This window comes from Artemia sp. Qi Xiang Cuo, chromosome 15, assembly GCF_049724085.1.
Source record: "Artemia sp. Qi Xiang Cuo chromosome 15, ASM4972408v1, whole genome shotgun sequence".
NCBI classification, from domain to species: domain Eukaryota; kingdom Metazoa; phylum Arthropoda; class Branchiopoda; order Anostraca; family Artemiidae; genus Artemia; species Artemia sp. Qi Xiang Cuo.
Window position 1 is genome coordinate 53,207,955 of NC_142808.1, and position 21,334 is coordinate 53,229,288.

The 21,334-nt window shown below is 34.8% G+C and overlaps 1 protein-coding gene across 1 annotated transcript in view; it reads left to right on the forward strand.

Annotated features, from left to right (window-relative positions):
• Positions 1-21,334, forward strand: part of ash1 (histone-lysine N-methyltransferase ash1) — a 175,436-nt gene that overhangs the window by 31,143 nt on the left and 122,959 nt on the right. The gene's annotated exons all lie outside the window — the stretch shown is intronic.

Below are 21,334 nucleotides of genomic sequence, written 5' to 3' on the forward strand. Positions count from 1 at the left end.
ATGTTCAGAAAGGATTTTATGTTATTAAATGAAAAAAACAAGTTTTTCAAACTCAAAGTAAGGGGCAACATTGAAACTTAAAAGGCGAACATAAATCTTTCGATATATGAGAGTTCTTTTTCGAAAAGCAGACAAATAATCTCAGGCTCGAAGCTTTTGATGGATTAAATTAAAATTAATGAATGTTATATATTTGGAATAAACATTAAAAACAAATTCTTTTGATAAATCTGTCGTTATCAAAATCAGTTTTTTTTTTTTTTTTTATTTTTAAGTTACTATTTGGCCGAGTCACACCTTAATTACAGTTGGTGGTAACGAACCGTTTGATCCCATTTTTACATCTATAATTAGACTTTCAAATAAAAATCCCCCCCCCCCCCCAGGAACGAGTGCTGGTGTGGCTGATTATCTTATTTGGGCTGGGGTTCAGCGAGTTCACTCTACAAGGTTAGTCAGAGGCGACCCAGCTCCAAATTTGTACCTGGAGAAATCTGGGGTAAATACGGGAAGCTTAGGATAAATTGTCCCCTAACCACGCATAGCCACGCCCTCTCAGCCGAAACCAAAGAATCAGGAGCTGGTTACCTGTGTTATACGTAGACCATGGGGGGTCAAGCATGCGAAAAGTTTTTTTTTTTTAATTTGCCTAACACAGTTGTTGCTGTTTTTTTTGGAGAAATTGATCAAAATTCAAATTTTTCGATCTTAAAAAGTTAAAAACACGTCAAAAAATTTAAAAATGTGAAAGTGAACTAAAATATCCAATTTTAGGCCTCTTCCAAATAGGTTGCGGTAAAGAACTGGAAGTAAGGAGCGACTCGGTCCAGTTTTAACAGAATTCTGATAATAATTGATACATCAAAAGAATTGGCTTTTTATGCTGATTCCAAATATATAAAGTTCACTAAGTTTAATATTACCCATCAAAATCTAGGAGCCTGCGAAAATTTTTACTATGTTCCCCAGGGGTGATCGTATCGAACTAATGATTCTAAAAGATCGGGAGAGAGCTCTTTCGGAGGGAAATAAAAAGTTCTAATGCCCTTTTTAAGTGACCAAAAAGATTTGAGGGCACCTAGCCCCATCACACGTCCATTTCCCCCCAAAGACCTCCGATCAAAATTTTAAGGTAGCGATTTAATTCAGCATAGTTGAAAGGTCAAATTACTATGCCTTTGGTGATGGCATGACCCTCGATAGTTCCTGGGAAAAGAGCTGAAAGTTAACTAGGTCATTTTCGGATTGAATTCGAAAATTCACTTCTCGGCCCGTCAAAATTGAACTTAAAATAAATAAAAACATCCTGTTTATGCATCTACGCAGAATTAATCTTTTTAAATTACTTTTTAATCTTTGGGTTCAAAGCATTTCTATTTCAGAGTAAAATCAAATTCTTTCGTCTAAATAGAATATAAAATTCTCGGGGAGTCGACTCCCCGAAATCCATTTTTTGTTTTTGTCGATATGGCGATTTTTCTCCCCAGAAATTAAGGATACCCACAAGGGGAAGAGGGCAAGCTAAGTCTTTGTTCCTGTTTAGGGAGCCAAAAATAACAAGAAGTACAATATTAGGCTATGTTTGCCCACAAAAACACAAAATTGCAAAATTTTACAAAAATTAATTTAAAGTTTTTTTGATGAAAGTATAGAGTGAAGTTGAAACTTAAAACTAAGAAAACCACTGTTTCGCGGTTAATGATTTTTTTTTTTTTTTTTTTTTTTTTTTTTTTTTTTTTTTGAAAAGTGTGGTTCAATTCCACTTTCTATGGCTATAATGAGAGAAAGGTTGAGATGGCTAGGGCACGTTCTGCAAATGGAAGATGACAGATTGTCAAAGATTGTCCTTTTTAGCCATCTGTCTAGAGTTAAAGCGAAAGCAGGTCGTCCGCAATGGGGGTGGGAGAATGTCATAAAGAAAGATTTACGGGAAATCGGAATTTTCTGTGTGGGTGTAAAGGGCTTTGAATAGATTGGAATGGAGAAGGAGCGTGCGTAGATGTGTTGGCCTCAGGCGGCTTGGTGCAGCGCTGAGTTGTTAGTAGTTGTTTACTAGCTTCGAACAAACTGGCCAGTAGTATTTCTCTACATTTGTAAAATTCTGATTACCTAAAAACTAAGCTTTCTTGAGTTTATAGAGAGTATAAAGTGCTAGCGTCTTGTACACAGTTTTCGGAAATGGCAATTTCAACGGTGTATTTTTCATTTTGATCCGAGGGGTTTATTTTTCTGGATCTTTCAAAATAACTACTTTAAGAAGAATATTTTGCTACGAAAGAATTCGAAATAATAATTATACCGAAATAATAATATAAATATATTATTATTATATTATTATTAATAAGAATTCAAAATAATAATAAATTATTATTATATTATTATTATATTATTATTAATAAGAATTCGAAATAATAATAAATATAAATAATAATAATTTCCACTTCTGAATCAGCTAAAAATGGCAATTTTTCCTCCCTCGACAGTTTTTTTTTTCAAAAAGGGGTTTTAAACTTTTGGTGACTATGGGCCGTGGCTGACGCTATCGCTGTGACCTTGATCATGCTTCACGGTGCTATCATTTGGCAAATTGCCCCTAGTCCTGGTAATTGTTTTTAATTTTTTTTTTAATATTTATTATACCATTTCTTAAAGGCACTAAGGGTAGGTTTTTTTAGATAGTCTCTGCTATGGGGTCATGGCGACAGTACACTGAACAAATTTTTATGTGCTATTGGGGGGGGGGGGGTCCTTACTGTAAGTACTGCTAAAGAGTCAGACTATGATGAATGCAGCTTTTTGCCTTAGCTCTGTCAGGTATAAACTTCGACAGCTCCTCTAATGGAGGATAATGCATATCATGGTTGCAAAGAGAGCTGCAACCTAGTAAAGAACAAACCACGGCCCATAAGAACCAAAATTTAAAAACATATACAAAAAAAAAAAAACTGTCTAGTGAGAAAAAATGGCCATCTGAGAAAAAATGGTCATCATCAGGAACAGTAACTATTACTCTGATTAACCTGAACAGGCTAATCAGAGTAAATTTTGAAAATGCTATTTTGAAAACAAAATACTATTTTGAAAACAAATTTATGCGAATTTCAAAAACAGTCTTAAACCCGTGGAAACTGGCGTCTTAAAAAAGACGATAAATACGCCATTGTAATACCCCTTGCCTACAACCCCGCACAGGAAACTTGCAGCCCCCATACCTTGAACAACAAGGAAAGTCACTTTTTTGAAGCTTTTTTTAAATGTCTTTTTTTTTTCTTGAGTTTTTCTTTCTTCCTCTTTTTCTTGTCACTTAGCAGGGCACTGGAATATCATAGAGAACTTTTTAAGGGCTCATTTTGAAGGGGAGTTGTAATGCCTAGTGGCTTTATAATTATAATTTATTATATTTATATAATAAATTATAACCTATAACCTAACCTAATAAATTATAACCTAACCTTTATAATTATAACCTAACCTAGTGGCTTTATAATTAAAAAAGGATAATAATGTGAAATATTGTGATATTTCACACAATATGTGAAATGTGATATGTGATAAAAAAAGGAATTATTGTGATAATTAACTTCCATCCCTCGTGAAACTGTTATTAACCCGCCCTTACAGGTTGAGAACCGGTGTTGACTGAAATAACTCCCAAGGAATGTCCTATATTCAAGGCCCTCCACACTTTTTTCGATGTGTTTTAAAAAACGCTACACTGTTGAAATGAATCCACAAATCAAATAAAAACTTAAATTCGGTCTTTATCTCTTCCCCGCCTCTCTACCTAGTCAAAATAATACTGCTATAAATACTACTACTACTACTACTACTACACTACTACTACTACTACTACTACAAATACTACTACTACTACAAACATCTCACCACAGCACATAGTCGCCTAAGGCCAACATAGCTACGCACGTTCCTACTCTATCCCTATCTATTCGAATACCTCTTTACATCCTCCCATAAAGTTCAAGTTTCCCTTAAATCTTTCTTTACGACACCCTCCCACCCTAACCGCGGACGACCTGCTTTTCATTTAGCCCCAGGCGGTTGGCCGAAAGACTTGGACAATCTTTGGTAATAAGTCATGGTTCATCCGCAGATGAACCATGGGCCTGGCTCTGGCCATTTCAACCTTTCTCTCATTATAACCCTAGAAAGCGGGATTGAACCACCCAATTTTTGTACTGCCTACTGTTTGAAATACGGTCAGTCAGTTGGGTACCCAAAACAATCCGCAGGCTGCAATTTCTCTCGAAAACATCTAGCAATGTTCCTCCACTTTTCGGAGAGCCCATGCTTCAGAACCGTATTTGACCACTGTCATCACTGGAGCTTCCAATATTCCAACTTTGGTTCATAGACTTACCTTCCCATTCTTCCAAACTGTTTTCAACTGTGAAAAACACCCTGAGCCTTGGCTATTCTACTCTTAACATCTTCACTGCTCCCAACGTCTTTACTAATAATTAAATAAAAGAAACAAGTTTTTTTAACTGAAAGTAAGGAACGACGTTAAAACTTAAAACGAACAGAAATTATTCCGTATATGAAAGGGGCTGTCCCCTCCTCAACGCCTCTCTCTTTACGCTAAAGTTTTTCATTGTTTAAAAAAAAATAGAGTTGTGAGGAAGTCAAACTTTAGCGTAAAGAGCGATGCGTTGAGGAGGGGACAGCCCCCTTCATATACGGAATAATTTCTGTTCGTTTTAAGTTTTAAAGTCGTTCCTTACTTTCGGTTAAAAAAACTTGTTTTTTTATTTAATTCTTGAACGTTTTTGAATTGATACACGTTTTGATTTTGGCTCATCGTACATGAATAATTAAAAAAAATTGCATATTAATTTTACTTTTATTTGGTTAAATGGCTTTCTCGAAACTTGTTTAATTTTATTTACGAACGTTTTTATTAGTAATAAATATACGTAACTTAAGAATTAACTTACGTAGCGAACTTATATATTCACATATCTTCAAGACGTATATTAGGGGGCTCACCCCCTAGTCAATACGTCGCTCTTTAAGCTAAAGTTTGAATTTTCGTCCAATTCTTTAAAAATGACCCCTTAATCACAAAGGCTTTTATTTAGAATAAATAGATATTATTAAATTAATAAAACTTCTTTGGATTAAAGAGCTAGTTATTGACTAGGGGGTGGACCCAATCATACACGTAATATTTCATGTTCGTTTTAAGTTTTGATGTTACTCTTTATTTTCAGTTGGAAAACTTGGGTTTTTTTTATATATAATTCCTGATCTTTATTTAAATAATGCTGGGAAATCCGGCGCCCCCTTCATAACAATGTCTCTTCCCAATGAAAACTTCCTTCATGGAAAGATCCTCCCACATAACCCCAGACCCACTCCCCCCACTACCAGAAAAAATCCCCCCTGAAAACGTTTTTATACTTCCCAATAACCAATACTATTTTTTAACATGGGGTGAAGTTCATAACTTTCAGACCTCCCCCCGGGGCTTCGGGGGATTAAATAATCCTAAAAGACATATTTATCACATTTTCGACCATGCTGAACAAAATGGCTATCTCAAAATTATGATCGGGTGACTTTGGGAAAAAATGAGCGTGGGAGGGGGCCTAGTTGCCTTCCAAATTCTTTGGTCACTTAAAAAAGGCACTAGAACTTTTAATTTCCGTTTCAATGATCCCTCTCACGATATTCTAGGACTAGGGGATCGATACGATTACCTTTGGGAAAAAAAAACAAACAAACAAACAAACAAATTCACACGCATCCGTCATCTTTCTTTTGGCAAAAAATGCAAAATCCCACTTTTTTTGTAGATAGAAGATTGAAACCTCTGCAGTAGGGTTCTCTAATACGCTGAATATGATGGTGTGATTTTCATTAAGGTTCTATAACTTTTAGGGGGTCTTTCCCCTTTTTTCGAAAATCAGCCAAATTTTCTCAGGCGCGTAACTTTTGATAGGTAACTAAACTTGATGAAACTTATATATTTGAAATCAGCATTAAAATCTGATTCTTTTGTTGTATCTATTGGTATCGAAATTCCGTTTTCAACAGTTTCGGTTACCATTGAGCCGGTCGCTTTCTACTTACAGTTCGTTACGACGAACTGTTAGATACTACCAAGGTTGGTGAAGCTGTCCACTTGGATCGATCACAAATAAAATTGAATTATTTCATTATGCGCAATACGTCTTCATCGAATTAATTGTAATTAGTGCGTAACTTACAGTGCAAAGGCTAGTGATTTTACATTCATTTCACTCGACTTCATTTCAATTTATTTTTTCATTCATTCCGTTCATTTTCTTGGACACTTTATTCCACTATTTCAGAAAAAAAGAACTAAATTAATCTTCAGTTGTAAAACTAGGTGGAATAAATTATAATGGGTGATTAATAAACGAAATTGGTTACAGCAAATTAGTAAAATAATAAATAGAAATAGGTAATATTAGAATTGATAGCAATATGCAAATGGACTTACAGTTTCATCTTCGATAGCCTTCTTTGCTCTTCTTCTCACCACACCGGCAATACTTTTCTCTCCGTCTTTAACGGGCTCATCCAACATTTTCTTAATCTTGTCCACTCTTTTTCGTTCCACTTTGGTCTTTTTCATCTCTATTTCACCCACTACTTGTTCCGCATCATCAATTTCCTCTTTATTATTTGTTGATGGTTCTTCTTTCTTTCGACGAATTCGTGTTCGGGGGGGAGCCCCATCTTGCAATTCCTGGGTTTTCCCTACATTTCCGGATTCCGGAGAAATTCCGAGGATCTCAGACGAATTCAAAATAACCGATTCTATCGCCTCATTTATATGATCTATGCCAATCAACTGTTCACTTTCACTTTTTCGTTTCCCGGGACGGCCCCTCCTTTTAATAATAGCAATACCTTCAACTACAGCAGTGGTTATAGGTTCGGGATTAGGATGTGACCTTAGACTTGGCCTTATTCTTTCTTGGGCTGTGCTAACCCCATCTTCAGACACACTACTTACCTCTCCAACATATTTTTGAGGTGAAGTCTCATTTTCGTCAATCAGAGCACTAATTTCACTTGGCTCACAATTTTCATCTTTAGCACTTTCTTGGTTCTCAGCGTCTTTTCTTCTATGTTTAGCGTTATATAATCTTTGCTTTGAGAATTCATCCGCCTCATCAGCGTCATTATCCATTTGAACCGTTTTGGCCTCATTCACTTTAATTTTCTTCCTTCTCAACTTTCTAGATGGCGTTTTCCTAGGAGCTACTGCGTCCTTAGCAATTTCTTCAACTTTTGGAGCGTCTCCTGACTTTCTACGCTCTTTTCTCACACTAAGCGGAACTTCATCATCGACAACACTAACACTCACTGGAGCTACTTTGCTAACAACGGAACTTCTATCATTTTTAAACTTATCTTCTAGTTCAGCAATTAAAGCATTAGCACTTCTTTCAAAACTTTTCGAGCTACTCGGACTATCACCTTTCGATTTTACGGAACAATCATCTTTACTCAAAGGACTAGGTCGGCTGATACCCACTTTTTTGTCAGGTCCATAGGGTGATGCACCACTACTAAAACTACCCGGACTTGAGATCTTGGGTGTCCTCAGCTGCACAGGAGATTCTTCATCACTTGAGACAAAATCATATAAGTTCGATGTCAAACTATATCGAGTCGAGGCGCTGTCAGGACGAGTTAAAGGCGTTTCATTAGGCTTCTTGCTCGTACATGACTGACTTATACATGCAGTATCAAAATATACAGGACTCGGAGTCGGGAACGATCGACAAATCGGAGGTCTTATTACGTTTGCATATCGCCTCTTTGACAAAAGGGAAGGACATACATAATTCCGTCTTTGAAAGATAGCTGGCAGACGAGATAGACCTGGTGCGCATCCAACAGGAATTTGGGAGACCCTTGAAATAATTGTTTCCAAGTCCTTAAGAAATTCTGGATCATAAATATTTTTGTGTTTCGTTTTAAAGCCTTTAACTTTTCCCTTTTTCTTACGTTTTCTTCGTCTTTCTAAGGGGAACACAGGTGAGAATCCTTTTTACTACTATTTGAACTAACACTTCCACTATCAAAATCCCTTCCTTTGAACCCACTTGGGGAGACAATCCCCTTATCACTTTCTCTTCTGTTAGAGTTACGTCTTTCAAATTTACTTCGTCGACCATCATGCTTTTTACTTTTATGAGAGCTCTTCACCTTTTTATCTATAACTTCAGACTCTTTTTCTTGATAAGCTTTCAATAGCATTGCTGCATTGATCCCATCCTGTATGGCTTTGACTATACTACTGTGTTGGCATATCCCACTTGAGAGGGAGGAGACAGAGTCACGAGAGAGGCGGGGTTTACGTGTTCGCTGCTCTCCCTCCCCATCTGAATGAAAAGAGGGAACTGATTCAACAGCTTGTGCACACTTCTCTTTTGAACGCTGCCGCGAAATCTCTTTTGTACTCTTCCAGGCTGCGTTTAAATTGGGTCCAGTTTGAGTTGATCCTCCCTTTTCTGAAAAATCAACCACCTAAAGATAAAAATAAGTTTAAATTGAGGGTATATCTTCTTTTTAGTTTCTTGTTTCTTCTTTTCCTCTATTATTTTATTTACATGTTCTCTTTAATTTGATTAATTTCTTATCTTCTTTTTTGTTTATTGTTTTGTTTCTTCTTTTTTCTTTTATTCTATTTACATGATCTCCTTAATTTTTTTTAAGGCTTCCAGACGTGAAGTCAAAATAGATAAGTGAACACACAGACGCAACACTTCCTTCTCTATTGCAGAGGTAAGTGAAACGAATAATGTAGATAGGTTTTAGAGAAGTTAATCCACAAATATATATATATATATATATATATATATATATATATATATATATATATATATATATATATATATTATATATATATATATATATATATATATATATATATATATATATATATATATATATATATATATATATATATATATATATATATATATATATATATATATATATATATATAGAAAAGAAACAGAAAACATAGAAAAAAATACATAGAGAAAAAATACATAGAGAGAAAAACAGAAAACGACCAAAAAAAATTCTGTACAAACTACATAACAAAAAATCGGTAATATTAGTAACCTTCAGGAACCAATACGGAAAAAAGAGTCATACACAGCAACAGAAACACAACACAGCAACACCAGAGACATCATACAACCAAAAACGGATCTAGAACAAAATCTTGGGCGGGACCCAATGTGATAAGGGTGCCAATAATTGACTAAATTGACAAGTTTATTTTCAAAAAAGAGTAAAAAAGAGAAAAACAAATGAAGTTGCCAGAAAAATTTGAGGGGGGGGGGGGCACCCCTCCCCGGATTCGACCCTGGATGCAACACTGCCTATTTTATCACGTGGTAAGTAAAAAGTGAAATGAAGTTTAAAGGTAAGTCTAAGGTAAGTGAGTATATTTATATATTCACGTGGCTCTTACCATAACAAGAATCACGTGACACGACTTCATAACAAGTCACGTGTCTTGTCACGTGACACGTGACATAAGACGTGACTCTTGTTGATCTCCAGCGTAAAAAATAACTAACTTTTTCCTCTATACCATGCCATGCGTGTTTCAACTTCTTAAGATGGGGAAGGCGTCGTGACATCTAACCGTCAGGATCACTAACGTCAGGATATCGACAATATTCGTCATAACATCGAAAAAAAAAATCCGTCAGAGCCACTAATCGTCATAACATCTAACATTTTAAAACTAGTTTTTTTGGGTTTAGGGGGGGGAAGGTACCTAGGTTAGGTCAGGTGTCGTATTTAATATATATTATGCTTTACCCCACCCCCCTGATTTGCAAATATATAGCCAAAATTTGTTTCTAAACTATTATATACTTATTACTGTTATATAAACTTATAAATTTTTAATAGATGTTATGACGGTTAGTGGGTCTGACGGATTTTCCTTTCAGATGTTATGAAGTTTATTGCTTGTGACCAGGGGCGTCCCGAGGAGGGGGGAGGGGAGGACGGCCCCCAACTTTTTTTTACATTCGACAGTAATTTTGCAAAATCGGCCGAAATTTAGCAAAATTCATGATCTCTGCAGAAAATTCGACATAAATCAGGTAGCAATTCGGTAAAATTTACGAAGATTGCCCCCCGAATAAGACAAGCCTCGGGACTTCCCTGCTTGTGACGGTTAGTCGAAATGGTAGCACCCCCTTAAGACGTATCATATCCTGCTGCCTTGTTTATTAGTTTTGTTTGTGAGAAATCTTCAAATAGCAGCTAATCAAATGATATGTTCTTTCCTGACCCTCCCCCCTCCTTTTCTGCATCATCATCTAATTCAATATTAGCCACCTTCAGGAAACTTCATGGCAGCCCCCTACCCCCCGCATTCGTCCCCGCCTGCAACACTGCCTATTTTATCGCATTAGTAAATGAAAAATAATGTGAAACTTAAAGGTAAGTCCAAGGTAAGTCCAAAAAGCTAGAAACACATGGAACCAAACAGGTCAACAGGTGTATCATTCCTTTAAAGGTTTAGTTCCCTTTGGGAAGCAACTAATATTTAATGTTTAGTTTTACGGACAAAATTGGTGTTAAATTTACCTAATTAGTTGTGTTTATTAATTATCATGGTTCAACGGGACAACACTGACGAAAATTTGGTACCGACTTAAAAACTTCATAAGTTTGAAACAGCAAAAAGAAAAATCTTTAAAAAATCGTGGTTTTCAGGTATGATCAAACAGTTCGCGGTAACGAACTGTAAGTAAGGAGCGACCAGACTCAATAGTAACCGAAACTCTAAAACACGGAATTCTAACAAATCGTGGTTTTCAGGTATGATTAAACATAATATTGGTACAGGAGGAAAATGTTATAATTTTGATGTTTACTGTAAGGTAAATATAAAAATAAAAAGGATATTTCAGATGATAGCAGATAGCAAAATAAACCATTTGAAATTGAAAAATTGCTATTTCTTCGATTTTCATTTTTTTAATGAAATTGCAAATCTCCACAGAAATTCAAATGTTTAATAACAAACTTAGTGAACACTAATGTATATGGGAGCTAGATATACTAAATTGCAAAAAAAACTAACTGGTAAACGTGAAAGGGACCTTTGACTCCCTAATCCCCAGCCTTTTGTCGACCGTTCGGCAAACCCTTCGAAGTGAGAGGATCTTGTAAAATCCTTATCGGTGGTCCACCTTTCCAGCGACGCAGAGCGTGAAGAATCTGTCGAGGGAGATGAATGCCGAACAATAGCTGTAGGGCGCACTCTGGGACCAACTCTGGAACTGTTGTGTTGAGAGATCTGGAAAATAAGGCAACTTGATAGTTTTATATGAAAAGTGGAAAACATTTTGCTTTTATTAGAACTAAAATTTGTATGTCAATATCAATTGAGTGAAGTGATGAAGAAGCTTGCTGGTCTTGGTTACAACATGCGGCTACCCTTTTTTTCCAGATTTTGTTTTCCCTATTTTTCTTGGTTACAACATGCGGATGAGCACATATATATATATATATATATATATATATATATATATATATATATATATATATATATATATTTATTCACAGTTTCGTAAACACTGGTCAAAAACTTTTTGAAAAACTTGGGATAGTGATCCTCCATTTGTTGGAAATTTCACTAGGAACACATAGAAATGAGGCTAAATACGGCAATTTGGCTCTTCAAAAAAAGAACGAAAAACGTGAATCAATTTGGTTCCTGAAGGGCATTAAGGTACTTGTGTACAAAGCGGTAAGTGCGCAAGTAAAAGACAGCATCGAAACGTCAAAATGCTATTGATAAACAGGTTTCCGCTGAATAGTGAGGCATAAACAAAAGGTTTCTCTCTCCGGGAACTATATTTAAACTTTAGTTCTTTGGGGGGTTTAGGGGGGCTAAAAGGTACCTAGGTTGGGTTACGTTAGGTTACGTATTGAATATATGCTATGCTTTACCAACATCCCCCCACACCCCTAATGTGAAAATATATAGCCCAATTTTGTTCATAAACTATTATGGTTTCATCCTATTTTGTTTTTATTTCATTAGCGTTAATGAACTTCAGTTTTCGCGCACTTACCGCTTTCCACACAAGCACCGGCATTAATGATCGGTCTCTCGTGGTAATTAATCAGAGAACCATTAAAAAAATAAAAATGACGTGTGTCCAGTCCGTAAGACTTACACCAGAGCGTTTACCACGTGTGTTGGAAGCATGTCACGCATGGAGCAAAAGTCCCATAGGTGAGACGAACTGAGACAGTGTGGCGGAAGTGTCCAGCCATAACGAAATAAGTAGCGATCACGGATGTATGTCAGAGTGGGCGCCCCCGCAAGCGCGTGGCGTATGCCACGCGCAGATGCGTATGCCGTGTGCAGATGTGCCACGTGTGTACCGTGTGCAGATGGAATTATGTCACACATGACGAAAAGTGTGCCATGCCTGGCATGAAGATACACGGTATTGCAGGAGTGTCCCGTCCGGTAGCAACCCCAGATGGGTACTAGTGCATTAAACGCACACTTCTATATACTGTATATGGAACGTCAAACGGAAGATGCTACATATAACGGGACAAATACCCGGTACTAAAACAGTTGTTAAAGTGGAATTGAGTGAAACGGGTGATCTAATATGAATGTTAAAATTACAATTTGGGATTTGCCATTTATGTAATTCTTATAATTTTGTTCATAAACCATTATAACCGCGTATCTGTCTCTGGTTAGGTTAGGTTACGTATTTAATAAATGGTATGCTTTACCCCCACCCCACCCCTTAGTGTGAAAATATATAGCCCAAATTGGTTTATAAACTATTATATATTCATCCTATTTTATTTCATTAGCATTAACCAAACTTGACTTCTTTAGCAGTATATAGAAGTGTCCGTATAATGCACCAGTACCCCCGAGATGTATATCAGGTGACAAGAGTAGATCATCCCTCGTTAAATTACGGTGGTCAATTTATAGCTCTAGAATCACGGGAATTAAAATTCCAAACCCAGCACAAAAATAGCTTGGCGACTTTAAAAGTTAATTGAAACTTTCTCCTGGTTTGATCATAAAAACAACACTGACTCATTTAAGCAATTCTGGATTTACTACAAGACTAACAGGATTTCAACAACGAATACCAAATCTTAAGTACGCATTAAGATTATTAATACCAACAGGTTTAAATTCTCCAATATTAAAAAAAATGGTCTTATATATTCTATATCAAAGTAATTTTTTTTAATGTATTTTAATTCATATTTGTTTTCGTTTCTCCTTTTTTGTAAGACTGGGCTATAAGATGAACATTATATTAATAGATTTGATATATTATTGAAATTAATATAAGTTTTTGAAATTCATATTAAATTAACAGATCAGATACATTATTGAAATCTATGGTTTTTGATGCTGATTCGGAAGTGTGATCTGGATTGGTTATCATGTTTTTTTACTACATATATTAGCATATTTTTGACTTTTTTTCGGATAAGTGTTTTACTTTTATTGGCTGGCCTTTAAACTGAAGCAAATCTTTGTCCGATGCACGCCACGGCTTGCGTGAAGTGTACAGTGCGTGACAAAACAAGCAGCGCTCCATGTGGCGGAGGGGGGGGGCTTAAGGGTTACCCACTTTTATCAAATTTTTCACTTTGATTTGCTTTTTTGCTTATATTTCAGTCAGGAAGGGGGCTCTTGGATTAATTTTTCCCCCGGGCATCACCAACCCAAGGAGAGGCTCTCTCTCTCTCTCTCTCTCTCTCTCTCTCTCTCTCTCTCTCTCTCTCTCTCTCTCTCTCTCTCTCTCTCTCTCTCTCTCTCTCTCTCTCTCTCTCTCTCTCTCTCTCTCTCTCTCTCTCTCTCTCTCTCTCTCTCTCTCTCTCTCTCTCTCTCTCTCTCTCTCTCTCTCTCTCTCTCTCTCTCTCTTAGATTACCCGGATTGATTTTTCTCTTTGATTACCCAGAAAGCAAGAAGCCAAGCCCCTAAAATGTCAAGTCTTTCTTTGCTCAGATAAAATCCATTTTTGAAGAAAAACGCAAGTAATCAGTTTAAATTTTCTCATTCTAAAAATTACCATTTTTGAGTTCATTTCAAATCAATCATCACAAAAACTCAACTCCACAAAAAGAAAGAAGTTGAATTATTAGAGTTGAAAAACATGCTCAGTCAAAATTCTTGGTCAACAAAAAAGGTTTTTTAGGGAAATTTTTAGGGAAAATGCAAAAAGGTAAACACAGAACAACACAGAAGTTTCTAGTGTCGGGCCAAAATAATAACTGGGTAATTGCCAGAATTACAAAAACATGCTCAGTAAACATTTTTTATCATAAAGGACAATTTTCTTCCTTTTTTTTAAAGAAAAAAGTAGGAAATGTTTTCGGGGTGGAATACAAGGAAGGTATGGGCTGTTTTAATATTAAATCACAGAAGCTTTATGGGGATTACGAAGTTTGTCAAGTTTGTGGGTACAGGTATGATACACAGGGATCATTTCCTGTAGTTCGTTTATATTTTAATTTGGATTTAAGGGAGCGGATTTGCCTGTAATTTGTATACTTTTATATTATTTTATATAATATATTATTATACTACATTATAATATATTATTAAATAATATATTATTTATATTATATATTATAATATATTATTATATAATATATTATTTATATAGTATGTTATATACTTTTATACAGTATAAAGGTGGACCCCGGGTACTGATAGATGCTACAAAGGTATCACTTCACACGAAAAAAATTGCAACAATTTCAATCAGTTCCGCCAAATCGGATAGGGATAAGTCCTCACGATATGGGCAATAGAAGCCCCTCATTTCTTGCGAGTTTTCCTATGTGTAGTTCTTAAGCTACCTGCAATTGCAAATGACTCACCTACCCAATGCCCTAAAACACCTTGCCGGCCTAGCTAATAATTTTGTTTACGATGTAAGATTTTTCCCCTAATCTTGCACGTGCAATAAAAATACGCATGATTTTTTCTTTTATTATGTTTGATCTTATTCAGCAAAGTTGTTTTTTATTGTATTGAATAAGTCCATATTGAGAACTTTCACCGCACACGGTGGCGCCCACGACCATGAAAAAAAAAATTATGCTTCAATTAGTATAAACATTGCTTTTCCTTATATATATATATATATATATATATATATATATATATATATATATATATGTGTATATATATATATATATATGTGTGTGTGTGTGTGTGTGTGTGTGTGTGTGTGTGTGTGTGTGTGTGTGTGTGTGTATATATATATATATATATATATATATATATATATATATATATATATATATATATCCTATTTTTAAAGTCTGGATCATTCTCAAAGAAAACATATACCAAAATTCTAGCTCAGAGGTCTGAAACTCATGAATCCAATAATATAAGTATCTATTCGTTCCAGTACGAGTTGCAGCTTTAGGCTTGTTGCAAAACTGCTGGTTTTACAGGAAGGATAAACCTTAACTCCTACCGTGTTAGTATCTTATTTTTCAGAGAATAAAAAAGATAATTTCAAAAATAACTCATTTTTCTTTTAAGTTTTGCCATCCATGAGCACGTATTTCTTTTATTTAGCGAAAGATCTTACAAAAGATCTTACGAAAGATCTTACAATATATTCTACAATATACTCACTTTTTTTCAATAGATTCGATTCCACTTTTTTTTCTTTTTTTTGCGCGTAAGTTATGAACTTTTTTATTATTTAATTTTATGCCCAATTACAAAGTCAATATTCACCAGATTTATCTTGATAAAGTTATATGTCATATTTGGGGCAAAAAAAAAATGTTGAGAAAGGACTGGAGCAAGTCAGAAGGGAGTAGCAAAAAAATCGAAATCGTCGAAGAGAAGTTACAGAAGACCAAAAAACGTCGGAAAAGGTCTGGGGCAAGTGTTAAGGCAATTAAAAAAGTCGAATAAACTCAAGGGGGAGGGACTAGACAAAGAACGTAGGAAGAGAAATTCGAAATCGGCTTAGAAAATTTGCAGAAGACCAAAAACGTCGAAACGGCCTGATACAATTGGTAGGGCAATTAAAAAGTCGGATAGACTCAAGAGGGACGACTAGAATAAGAACGTCTGAAGAGAAAGTCGAAATCGGCTTAAGAATTTGCAGGAGACCAAAAACGTCGGAAACAGCCTGATGCAAGTGGTAAGGCAATTAAAAAGTCGGGTTCGGAGAGGGCTGGACCAACTCTACGGCAGTAAAGGAAGGCGAAAGGGGGTAAAAAAAAAAGCTGGGTGGGACTAAAGGAGAGTGGAGGAGGCCAAGAACGTAAAAAAAATTAAATAGCCTAATCGATCTTGGAAGGAATTAGAAAAAAGTCAGAAAGGACTAAAAAAAAAACTCGGAGGACAGTAAAGAAAATCAGAGGGCGGTAAAGGATGACAGGTGGGAGAAAAGGAGGCTAGAGGAGACCAAGAACGTCGTAAAAGGACTGTGAATGTCGGACAAAATAAATTGGCATGAAACGCAAACTGACAAAGAAAAATAATAGCAATATAAAAGAGATATAGTTTTAACCAATAGAATAACCAAATAATAAATTGGCATCAATAGCAAATAGTAATAGAATAGCTAATAGCACAATAATAGTACAATAGAACAGTAATAACAATAATATAGAAGATCTTAAAATAATATGAAAAATAGATTAGGAATAATAGAATAGAATACCCAAATAATAAATTAGCATGAACAGAAAATAGTAACAGAGTAGACAATAGAATAATAATAGTAACATCGAAAAGTAACAACAATAGCCAACAGAATGGCCAAATGATAAATCGGCAAGAATGGTAAATAGTAATAGAATAGTCAACGGTGCAGTAACAATACAATAGGATAGTAATAGCTAATAGAATAACCAATGATGAAATAGAAATAGTAATACTATCAAATAAAATAGCATAGTAGTAAAATAACATAGAAATTGTAACAGCTAATAAGATAGCCAAATAATAAATTGGCTTGAATGGGCAATGAAAAAACATATGAACAGGCAGCTACTATGTTATTATACTACTATTTTATTAAAGCACGATCAACAAGAATTAACAAAAGAATAATAAACAAAAATGATAATTAATTTTATATTGCTAAATTGTAAGTAGCGTCCAACTAAATATAACTTTGATAGATACATTGCCAGATTATTTTCTCTCAAGTGTATGCAAATTTGATAATGATTTAATGGGAGAGATTCAGTAAGGTTCCTTTTTTAGCAATAGGTATTTTACCACATGATAGATAGGCTACTATCGCACAGAAACACGAGAACATACTAGTTAAGAATATTGCGCCTCAAGAACCCTTTTGCTTTATATTTTAATTTTTTATATTTATATTTGATATTATATACCAAAAACCTTTTTATACCATATATTTTTTTTTATTTGTATTTGGTATTGTATATCAAAACTTTTTTTATACTGTATATTTATTTTTATATTTGTATTTGATATTGTATACCAAAAACCTTTTTTTATATTTTTTTATATTTATATTTGATATTATATATCAATAGCGCTTTTCATATATTTTAATATTTTTAAGAGGTAATTACTTGGCAAAAAAAAAAAAAAAAAAAAAAAAAAAAAAAAAAAACTGTCGTCCTAATCCAGCAATTGAGACAAATGTGCACTTGAACGAGGCTTTTACCTTTTTTATATTTATATTTTTTATTATATATCAAAAACCTTTAATTTTACTGCCTTATATTTAATCAAAAGGAAACAATCAAATTTTACTCGCAAAAAATTTGAGATAGCAGCAACGAGTAAAAGACGGAGTTGTTTGGCTGTCGTTTCTAGCATGCGCTGCGTTTTGCTAGCAAAAATACGTCATAAAAATAAACCAATTGAATCAAAGTACACTTTTCAATGCGGCAGTATAGGACAGCAAAGGCTTCAATTCAATAAAATATAAAAGGGAAAGGTTTTTCTCAATGTTTTTAATAGTGATGCAAAATATATATTTTTCTTAAATCATGGAAGGGGTCGATTTGGGTATCGTAGTTTTTTTGCCCGTCCCAGATTGGAGTCCAGTAAACTCTAAGTTTTTTCTTCTGCCAAACTATTAAAATACCAAGGACATTAAAATGAAAACATTTTTACTCCCTGGCCTCATCTTAGGTCTACTCACACGTCAAACCGGGATTTTTAGAGACTTTTTTTTTTGTTAGAGAACGATTAGGAAATTTAGAAAGTTTTGTGTAAAATTCACCATAATTGGCGAACATAATAGGCCTGATCACTGTTGTTGCTAGCCTGACTAATCTATATTATTATTGCGTATATGAGGCGAGTTATCCCATCCTCAATACCCCGCTCTTTCCACTAAAGTTATTTCGTACTTTCGAAAGAGACTTTTTAAGACTTTATATTACCCACTATTGTTATTATAGCTGGTGAGAGCTAAATGTTGCTTGATAAATCAATCCAATATTCTGTACGCTGTTCAATTACTTCGCGGTTATCAAAAAATATTTAGTTTTATGCTTATGTTTTAAGGTAATTTAATTGTATACTGAAAGTTACTAATGTCACAACTGGTGTAAAACTATGAAAGCTTTATAGATTCTTTTAGTGTTGTCAGGCTACATACTCACTTTTGACTCTTAAATCAATAATCCTGTTTTTTATACTTCACTTTTGTGTTTTCAGTTTTGTAAGTGCTAGTTTTGTATAATCATAAAAGCATAGGGAAACATAATTAGTCTGTTTATGTATACTATTTATATTAATATATATTAAACATGATGTGAATTTAATAATTTCTGTCTGTTTTTAGTCTGAATTTCGTGCTTTACTTCCCTCGGAAAAACTTTGTTTTTTTTAAATTAATCTCGTATATGAGGGGAGTTGTCCCATCCTCAATGCCTCGCTCTTCCCGCTAAAGTTATTTCGTACTTTTGAATATATATATATATATATATATATATATATATATATATATATATATATATATATATATATATATATATATATATATATATAAGTAGAAAGGCCTTATTGAGTCCCACGATGACCACGTGGTTTATGGTTTTCTCAGTGAGAATGAAAAAACAGGAATTTTCTCACTTGGAAAAACAGGAATTTTGTCACATTTATGGTTGTTTTCATGGATGGTTATGTGTGTTGTTCGATTTATTTGATGTTTTTCTAGGATGTCAACATCAAATTATGGATGTTTTATGGTTTTTGTCAGTGAGAATTTGAAAAACAGGAACTTTGTCACATATATGGATGTCAACAGCAATTCATGTCTGTTATATGGTTTTCTCAGTGAGAATGAAAAAACAGGAATTTTCTCACTTGGATATACATAATCGCTAGGGGAAATTATTGATTCACGAGGGGGGAATTAAGAAACAAACATGGCTTCTTTGATCTTTAGGTGAACCTAGCCTGTAAACTTGATTTACATAATCGCTAGGGGGAATTATTGATTCACGAGTGGGGGAATTAAGAAACATTATGCTTTCTTTAATCTTTAGGCCTGAGGGAGTTATTTATTATTGTTGTTTTGGACAAGTGCATGCTAGGGGTGAATGTCAAGGTGTCCTGGAATAGGAAACAGTTAGATCACATGCATCCTTCTCCGCCAATAGAGAGTCGGATACATCCTCCTTCTCAGCCAATCAGAGACGTGCTTACATATGATTTCCCCGTTATATAACAATTCACCCTTGAGATTTCGTATATAACGGACATGCAATGTGATTAAATTATCAGAAAGTTCCACAACACAATGGATAGAACACATGAAATTATTGTTTAACTTTTTTTATTGGAATCAAAAATTTTATTTTTAATTTCTTTTTTCATTTTTTATTTTAAAATTAAAATTGGATCCGTGTTTTACAATATACCTTTTGCTTTTAAACCCCCCCCCCCCTATCCCCAACTCCTGCTAATATTTTCATTACATTTAAAAGTTGGCAAATATGAACTTTTTTTCGGTTTATACAACACAACCTTAATCCCTTCTCTTTTGACGACCATAATTATGTTTTCTATATATTCCATATCTTACATAAATGAAGTTGTCATCTTTCTGTCATTCCTTAATATAGAATCCGCTATGGCTTGACTTACAGATGTCTCGCAACAATTTAAATATCTGATAATTACTGACACCCCTTTAAAGTGCATCCGGCTTTGATAATTATACAAGAATTTGGATAGCGGCTTAACCAAAGGGTTTCTCTGAGAAGGTTAGTTTTTCCCAACGAATTAAAAAAAACAGTTTCGCGTGAAAAGAGACATTATTGTTAATTAACCTTGTGTGGTTACAGGCTTTGGGTAATTCTATGTGCTATGGAAGCATGGAAATGAGTTATTTCCAAAATTAATGCCTAACAATATTTTTAGGACATTGGTGAAAGGGGGGGGGGGGTTGACAATGCCTCAAGTATAACAACTCCATTGTATGGTTAAAAAAACCTGTTTATTCGCGTGAAAAGTAAGGGGGGTGAGGTTAAGAAAAAGATACAGTGCTTTATTATGCGTAAATTGAATAGCATTTTTGCCAGATCTTTCGGTGGAGGGAGGGGGTATTTTCCCATGTCTTTTCTCAGGGATATTTTCCGTGGGGGTTATTTTCCGTGGGCTGTTTTTTCTGGGTGTGTGATAAATACCAGCTATCGTAAAAGGAAATGGAAAGATAAAAAATACCGTTAATACTTTAAATGCATCAAACAAGGCGTGCACAATGCAGATTAAAAGCAGAAAAGAACAGAAACGCTTAAAAATAAGAAATTAGGCCGATTTATATAGGCAGGCTTTTGAAGGGCTCAGTGAGCCGTAATTCTCAGATTCAAAAAAGGATACAATTAGTATATTTCCCGAAATTTTTTTATGTTGTGCTTTCTTGGTGATAAATGCTTTGTCTAAACAAAATTGTAGTTAATAACTTTCTTTCTGTAAAAAAGGGGCAAATTATTTAGATACTAATTTTTTCTCTTCTTTTTAAGGCAAATTGTGAAGAATTTCAATCGCCTCAACTCGCTAAGAAAGAGAGGGTTAATAATGCGGGCCCTGTAAAGGCTACTGTCCGGCAATATGGTAGCTGGCCGAAGCCTCCAAAACAAGTGCAATCATCTGTACAAGAATGCAACGCCGCCGGCCCGTCCACCATCCATCATACCTTGCCTGGGCCTTCAAGAGCTGCCCCACTTATGCAAGGTCAGGAAGTGGCCCTCCAGCATGCACTACCTGGTCCTTCGGATGCCCAAGTGCAGCTGGGATATGCAAATGTAAGC